Genomic DNA, 6,000 nt, shown 5'->3' on the forward strand with positions numbered 1-6,000 from the left:
AGTCATACTTCGGCAACTGCACTTTATAGTTTCTGCCGAGTTACCTGGCGTATAGTCCACATTAAATCTGTGATCCCTGTTATTCTTCCACGCAACCACAAATCTCTGACTATCGGTCCCTGTCAGTCTATCAATTACCTCAAGCTCCTGTACCTTCTTCATATCTTGTTGCAACATATAAAAGTTTGCCTGCGTGAATGCTTTCGCAGCATACGACTCAATGGCCTGACACTCAGTCACTGTTACTGGAAGAGTCTGTGAGGCCGTGTAGTCATCATAAGCTTCATTCTCATGGAGGCGAACAATACAATTCTCGTAGTGTACAATCATGTCAACCATCGTCATACCATAGTCAAGATGAAGGTGCAGGCTGGAGTTCAGACTCTCACTCCTCTGATTACTGCGCATACCAAGGAAAAACCCACCAGACAAATATGATGCAGCCCAAAGCGTCCTCTTCCTGTACATCCTATGGAGCCATGTTTTTATTTTCTCCGTCTGCCATTTGCGCACAAACGCGGCCCATCTCTCCTCAAAAACCTTATGTGTAGTGGCATAGTACAATAATGCCCTAAACTCCTTCAATGACTTGTGGTTGAGGTGTTTCTGCATATTCTTTTCAATATGCCATGAACATAGACGATGCCACACGTCAGAAAGCACCTTCCTAATAGCCCTTATCATCGCTGCATCTCCATCTGTAATAACTGATTTGGGCCTCTTCTGACAGTTAGCTTTCAAGAACGTGTTAAGCAACCAGACATATGTAGCCTCAGTCTCGTCTGAAACAATGGCGCAGGCGAATACAGTAGTGCAACGGTGGTTGTTCAGACCCACAAAAGGGATGAACGGCATTCCATACATGTTCATCTTGTATGTGCTATCGAAGACAACAACATCACCATAGTCTAGATAATCCCGGCGTGACTGCGAATCACACCAGAAGAGGTTTTGGAGCCTGCCTTCAGCGTCAACCGTGTTCTCAAAGAAGAAGTCTGGATCTCTGTCCTTTCTGGTCAACATGATTCCTACGGCAGTATCAGCATCACCTTGTGCAAGCAATTTCATCTTCTCCCTATAGCACATGTTGTACAACTTTGTCCTCTGAAATGGTGACTTTGCATACGACCCATACCTGCTAACGATGTTGTCAAAAATGATATGTTTTCTTATCCCAGCTCCAGACATAGCTAAGATCTCAGCTCTCTCAAATGCTTTCATCTGATTATGAGATCGGAGGAAAGGGACTTCGTCCGGTCGTGCAAGAGTGTGGCTGTGATCATCGGAGAAACTGCTGACATACCAAAGATTGAGCTTTTTATCAAGCTTAACTGTCAAATGGGCTTCGCATAAGAATCGACTCTCCGGTCTAAGCCTGCGGGTCCGGCCTTCCATGGTACAGAACTTGGCCTGTCGTTTTCCTGCGGCGGAACAGAGATACCTCCTCAAGCGCGGAGTCCTTGCGCGATCCTTCAAAAATTTTAGCGAGTCCTTCCTGATACTGAACCCACGTTCTCTCGCGTGCTTGTTGTAGAACGTGTAAACCTCGTCTAATGACCTGAATGTCTTTACCATCACTGCCCAATGCCTATCAAGTGACTCTTGCTGATATTCATCATAGCACATGTCAAGGTCAAACTGATCATCATCGATGTGCTCATCATTCCCGCTAGGACCATCAACACCTTCCTGCAAAATATGACATATAACCTTGCATGTCAATCTCTTCTTATATTCTTACTAACCAAAATTAATGTAAAGAACTTACTTGACTACCGCTCACACTACGAGATGCATGGACCTCGCTCTCGGCATTGTCATCATCTATATTATTACGCTCATTGTCACCATTAGCATTTATCTGTGCACGTATAAAGTAACATAAGTGGTCATACAATTTTAATGTCAATCATTTCTCTACAATTTTTTCAACATACCTGGCTCACACTATCTGCATAAAATTGTTCATCTATATCATATTCCTCATCGTCAGCATTGCCATGTACCTATACAAATTTAAAAGGACATGTTAGTGTCAAATAACTAGTTTTTGTTCAATATATTTTTGTCAACGTTAAAGGTACTTACATTACCACTGTACGATTCATCCTGACTCATATAGTTGTCTCCGGGAGGTTGGTTCGCATTCAATGACGAGGATCCATTATCGCTACCGGAATCATCACTGGCGTATCCGGTTACTTGCTCCATCTATGCACATACAAATAAGGTGTGAGATCAATGCCAACATTCCACAAAAAATCATCGCGAATACAGTAAATTCGTCAACAGTGCCATGACTATGTGGCATGCATACAAATTTGAACATACAAAATCATTATGAGGTCATTAAGAAGTCACTACTCTCCTCTCTTATTTAACTAAGTAGGGAATCATTTTGCATTACAAAAATGCACAAAAATGCAATGGACAAATCAAAATCATCAAAAAAAAGAACAAAAAGAGCCATCCTAACCTACTCTGCGCCGTCGAGGGGTCCTCGCCTGGGGTCGACGCCGATGCGTTGCTGCCACCGACGTTGTGGAGGGCGCGTACCAGGACAGAACGGCGAGCGAGCGCTGGGCGTTTCACCGGCGACACGGCGTGTGGTCACTACGGACGCCGTCGGTGCTCGCGACTAGACGGGCACATCGGGGTCGACGTCGTGACGGCGGTGGACCACGGCGGCGTTGATGACGCTAGGGTTTCCTAGGCGGGGATGGGGTGTCGGTTTCACGGCGCGTGGGTGACTACGGACGCCGCCCGACGTCGTGACGGCGGTGGACCACGGAGGCGTTCATGCCGCTAGGGTTTCGTACGTGGAGTTGGGGTCTCGGGGTGGGGCGTACTTTTTTTTTCCTTTCCCGATCGCACTACCGAACCGCACGCGTACGACGCGCGGGAGTACGGGGCGCGACGTACACGGGCGGCCGGCCCTACGACGGACGGCGGGTATAGTGTACGTGTAATTTAGTATGGACAATACTACCCCTTATACGTTTATTGGGGGGGGGGGGGTTGTACCGAAGTCCTTCTCAGCGATCAGTTGGTCGCTAATTTTGTTGGCTACGCAAGTGTACGTGGCTTGCTTCGCCCCCCCTGTGTGATTTGTGCTTCCCATAGCCAGCGAGGGCCCATGTAATGGTGATCAGTTGATTGCAGCCTAAAGGCCCAAATCCCAGAAAAATAAAAAGGAAACATAGCCCATCATGAAAGCGAAGGGGCCAGGCTACGAAGCAGTACCCACTAATCCCTTCGATTCCAACCTAAAAGAACTGCTCCAGAGATCGCGCCGGCCGTCGGCCGCCTGCTAGATCTTCTGTCAAATCTATCCATCCAGAAGGGAAGGCGACATGAAAGTGTCATTGTGTCGATCCAGCAGCTCATTCTGTCCGGCCGGCCTCATGGATGGATGAGCTACCTAACGAGGAAACAAGGTTTAGTTTTTATTTCCAGCATTAGATTTGGTTGTGTCTTTCAAACCATAAAAGGAGCGATTCTAGAATTAGAGATATTAACAGCTTGCTCACATGATTTGACCCTGAATTCCCAATATCGCGGCCGCTTGTGGCGATCAGCCACATGGATCGTTGTATCTTTTCTCCACCCAAACTTGATTGCGGCCGCTCATCTCAGTTGACAGCATTAGATCGTTTCTCTAGGTATAACCATAGTATTAATCAGACTGGTATTAATATATACTTTTTGACATCAACGTATTATTGATCTGGCCTGATACGGTGATCCCTAATGCATTAGTTAGTAGCAATTCTGAAGTTGCAGTAACATGTATTCTCGGTGATAGATATAGATCTAATTTAATATACTTATCTTTTATCTCTGTTTAGCTGTACTTCTCTACACAAAAAATAAATAGAAAGAAAAGAACATATTGCTACTTTCAAGCCATCTGCTTCTTGTTCAAACTCTTTGTACTGAAAATCCAAATTCAACTTGCTAATCTTATGATCATATAGGTAATCATAGAGCTAATTTACATTGACAAGGGCAAAACATGTGCTATTTTTATACATTAATTAATACTTGTGCAACTGTTGCAAAGTATACATTTGACATTTTACGTGAGACTTGATATACATATTATTATGTGTGTGACAATTATCTCTTTTTGGGGTAAAATAAGACGGTTATCTCTTTTTGGGGTAAAAAAAGACAGTTATCTCTTTCGCCCCCCCTATGTTCAAATCCTGGCTCCGTCCCTGTTTTCCGCTGAGGACTATTTCCCCAACATCGTTGGCCGCCTAGTCGACCAAATCACCGGCCTCGCTTCTCGTCGTGAGCGGATCTTCAAGCAGCTTGATACATTCTTCGAGGTCATCATTGAGCAGCATCTTGACCCTCAGCGTGTCAAGCCTCGGAACGGCGACCTCGTTGACCGTCTGATCGATCTATGGAAGTACAACAGTGGCACCCTCAACATCACAACAGACCACGTCAAGGGCAACATATTTGCAAGTCATATTAATTGCCTCTACATCATGTCATGTCTCAATTAAGGAAAAAAAAGAACAACTGACTGACATCACTCACCACCATGCATGCATGCAGGGCACGTTCATTGGTGGCTCAGACACAACCTCAGCGATGATTCTATGGGCGATGGTAGAGCTAACCTGGAATCCCCAACTACTGGAGAGGGTGCAAGACGAGATCAGGGCTGTGGTGGGAGGCAACGAGAGGGTGCGACCAGACGATCTAGCCAAGCTGGTCTGCCTCAAGATGGCGGTGAAGGAGACCCTACGGTTGCACCCACCAGCGACGATGCTACTGCCGAGGGAGGCCATGCGGGATGTCCGAATTGGGGGCTATGACGTGTTGACCAAGACACAGATCTATGTAAACGTGTGGGCTATTGGTAGGGACCCGACAAGCTGGCCAGATGAGCCGGAAGAGTTCAAACCAGAGAGGTTTGAGACCAGCGAGATAGACTTCAAGGGAGGACATTTAGCTAACTCCATTCGGCGCACGACAGTGGATATGCCCCGCACTGTCTATGAGCACGGCCACCGTGGAGTTCACGCTTGCCAACCTTCTATATAGCTTCGAGCGGGCGCTTCCGGAGGGAGTCGTAGTGAGCATGGAGGAGGAAGGAAAGCTTATCCCCCTCCTAAAGACACCGCTCTTGCTGGTGCCCACCCCATACCGGCACATCTAAGCACATCGAGGCATGGCATGACACACCCTAGAGAGATCCAGTCAAAATTAATTTGCTCCCATGTATGGAGTAAACATGCATGTAATCTTGTCACTATTATCTACTTTGTATGTACTACCAGTCTATTACCTTGAAAGACAATGTATCTAAATAATAAACTTGGCACCTGCATATTGTTGTAAAACGAGATGAATATACAAGAAACATTTTTTTAATTATTAAGCCTCAAGGGCAAGGGCATATAGAGGTACAAACTTGGTGGACAAGTATCCTAGAGGCTAGGAGTGTTATAGGTGTTTATTTCTGGACTAAACAATATCCACTGTTTAAAATTAAACACATATTTTGTATTCTAACATTCCCCTTCAATGGCAACACACAGCATTAAGACTGAACATGATTAGAAAATATGAATAAGGTGCCTTTCGTGCAGCTTTTGGCATCATAGACGTGTAAGCCACTGTGTGTGTATGCCTCGGCCACCTGTCCATTGCCGGGTCATGAGCTGTCTTGATGACCCCATGTGTGTTCCAAGTTGTAGGAGCATCGTGAATAGTAGTGGCAACGCGGACACTTTTGGCTGGAATAGAAGCCATCGAAGTTGCTCAAGCAAGGTGATAACCATTGTTGCTGAAGTCATTGTGGTCGAGAGTAAGGATGTGGTAGCCCTGGTTGGTTAAGCCATTGGTGATGACGCCGAGGGAGGGTTAAGCCATTGGTGGGGCTATCCTAGCATTGAGAGAACCATAATCTATTTTAGGCTTGTAGCAAAGATGAACCGAGGGTGAGCGCACTGGTGTGGGTGCTTCTTCCGATTTTCAGCA

The 6,000-nt window shown here is 45.9% G+C and overlaps 1 pseudogene; it reads left to right on the forward strand.

Annotated features, from left to right (window-relative positions):
• Window positions 1-5,369, forward strand: part of LOC123059666 (4-hydroxyphenylacetaldehyde oxime monooxygenase-like) — a 36,012-nt pseudogene extending 30,643 nt beyond the window's left edge.
• The last annotated feature ends 631 nt before the right edge of the window (window positions 5,370-6,000 follow it).

The sequence above is a fragment of the Triticum aestivum genome, chromosome 3A, assembly GCF_018294505.1.
Source record: "Triticum aestivum cultivar Chinese Spring chromosome 3A, IWGSC CS RefSeq v2.1, whole genome shotgun sequence".
NCBI lineage: Eukaryota > Viridiplantae > Streptophyta > Magnoliopsida > Poales > Poaceae > Triticum > Triticum aestivum.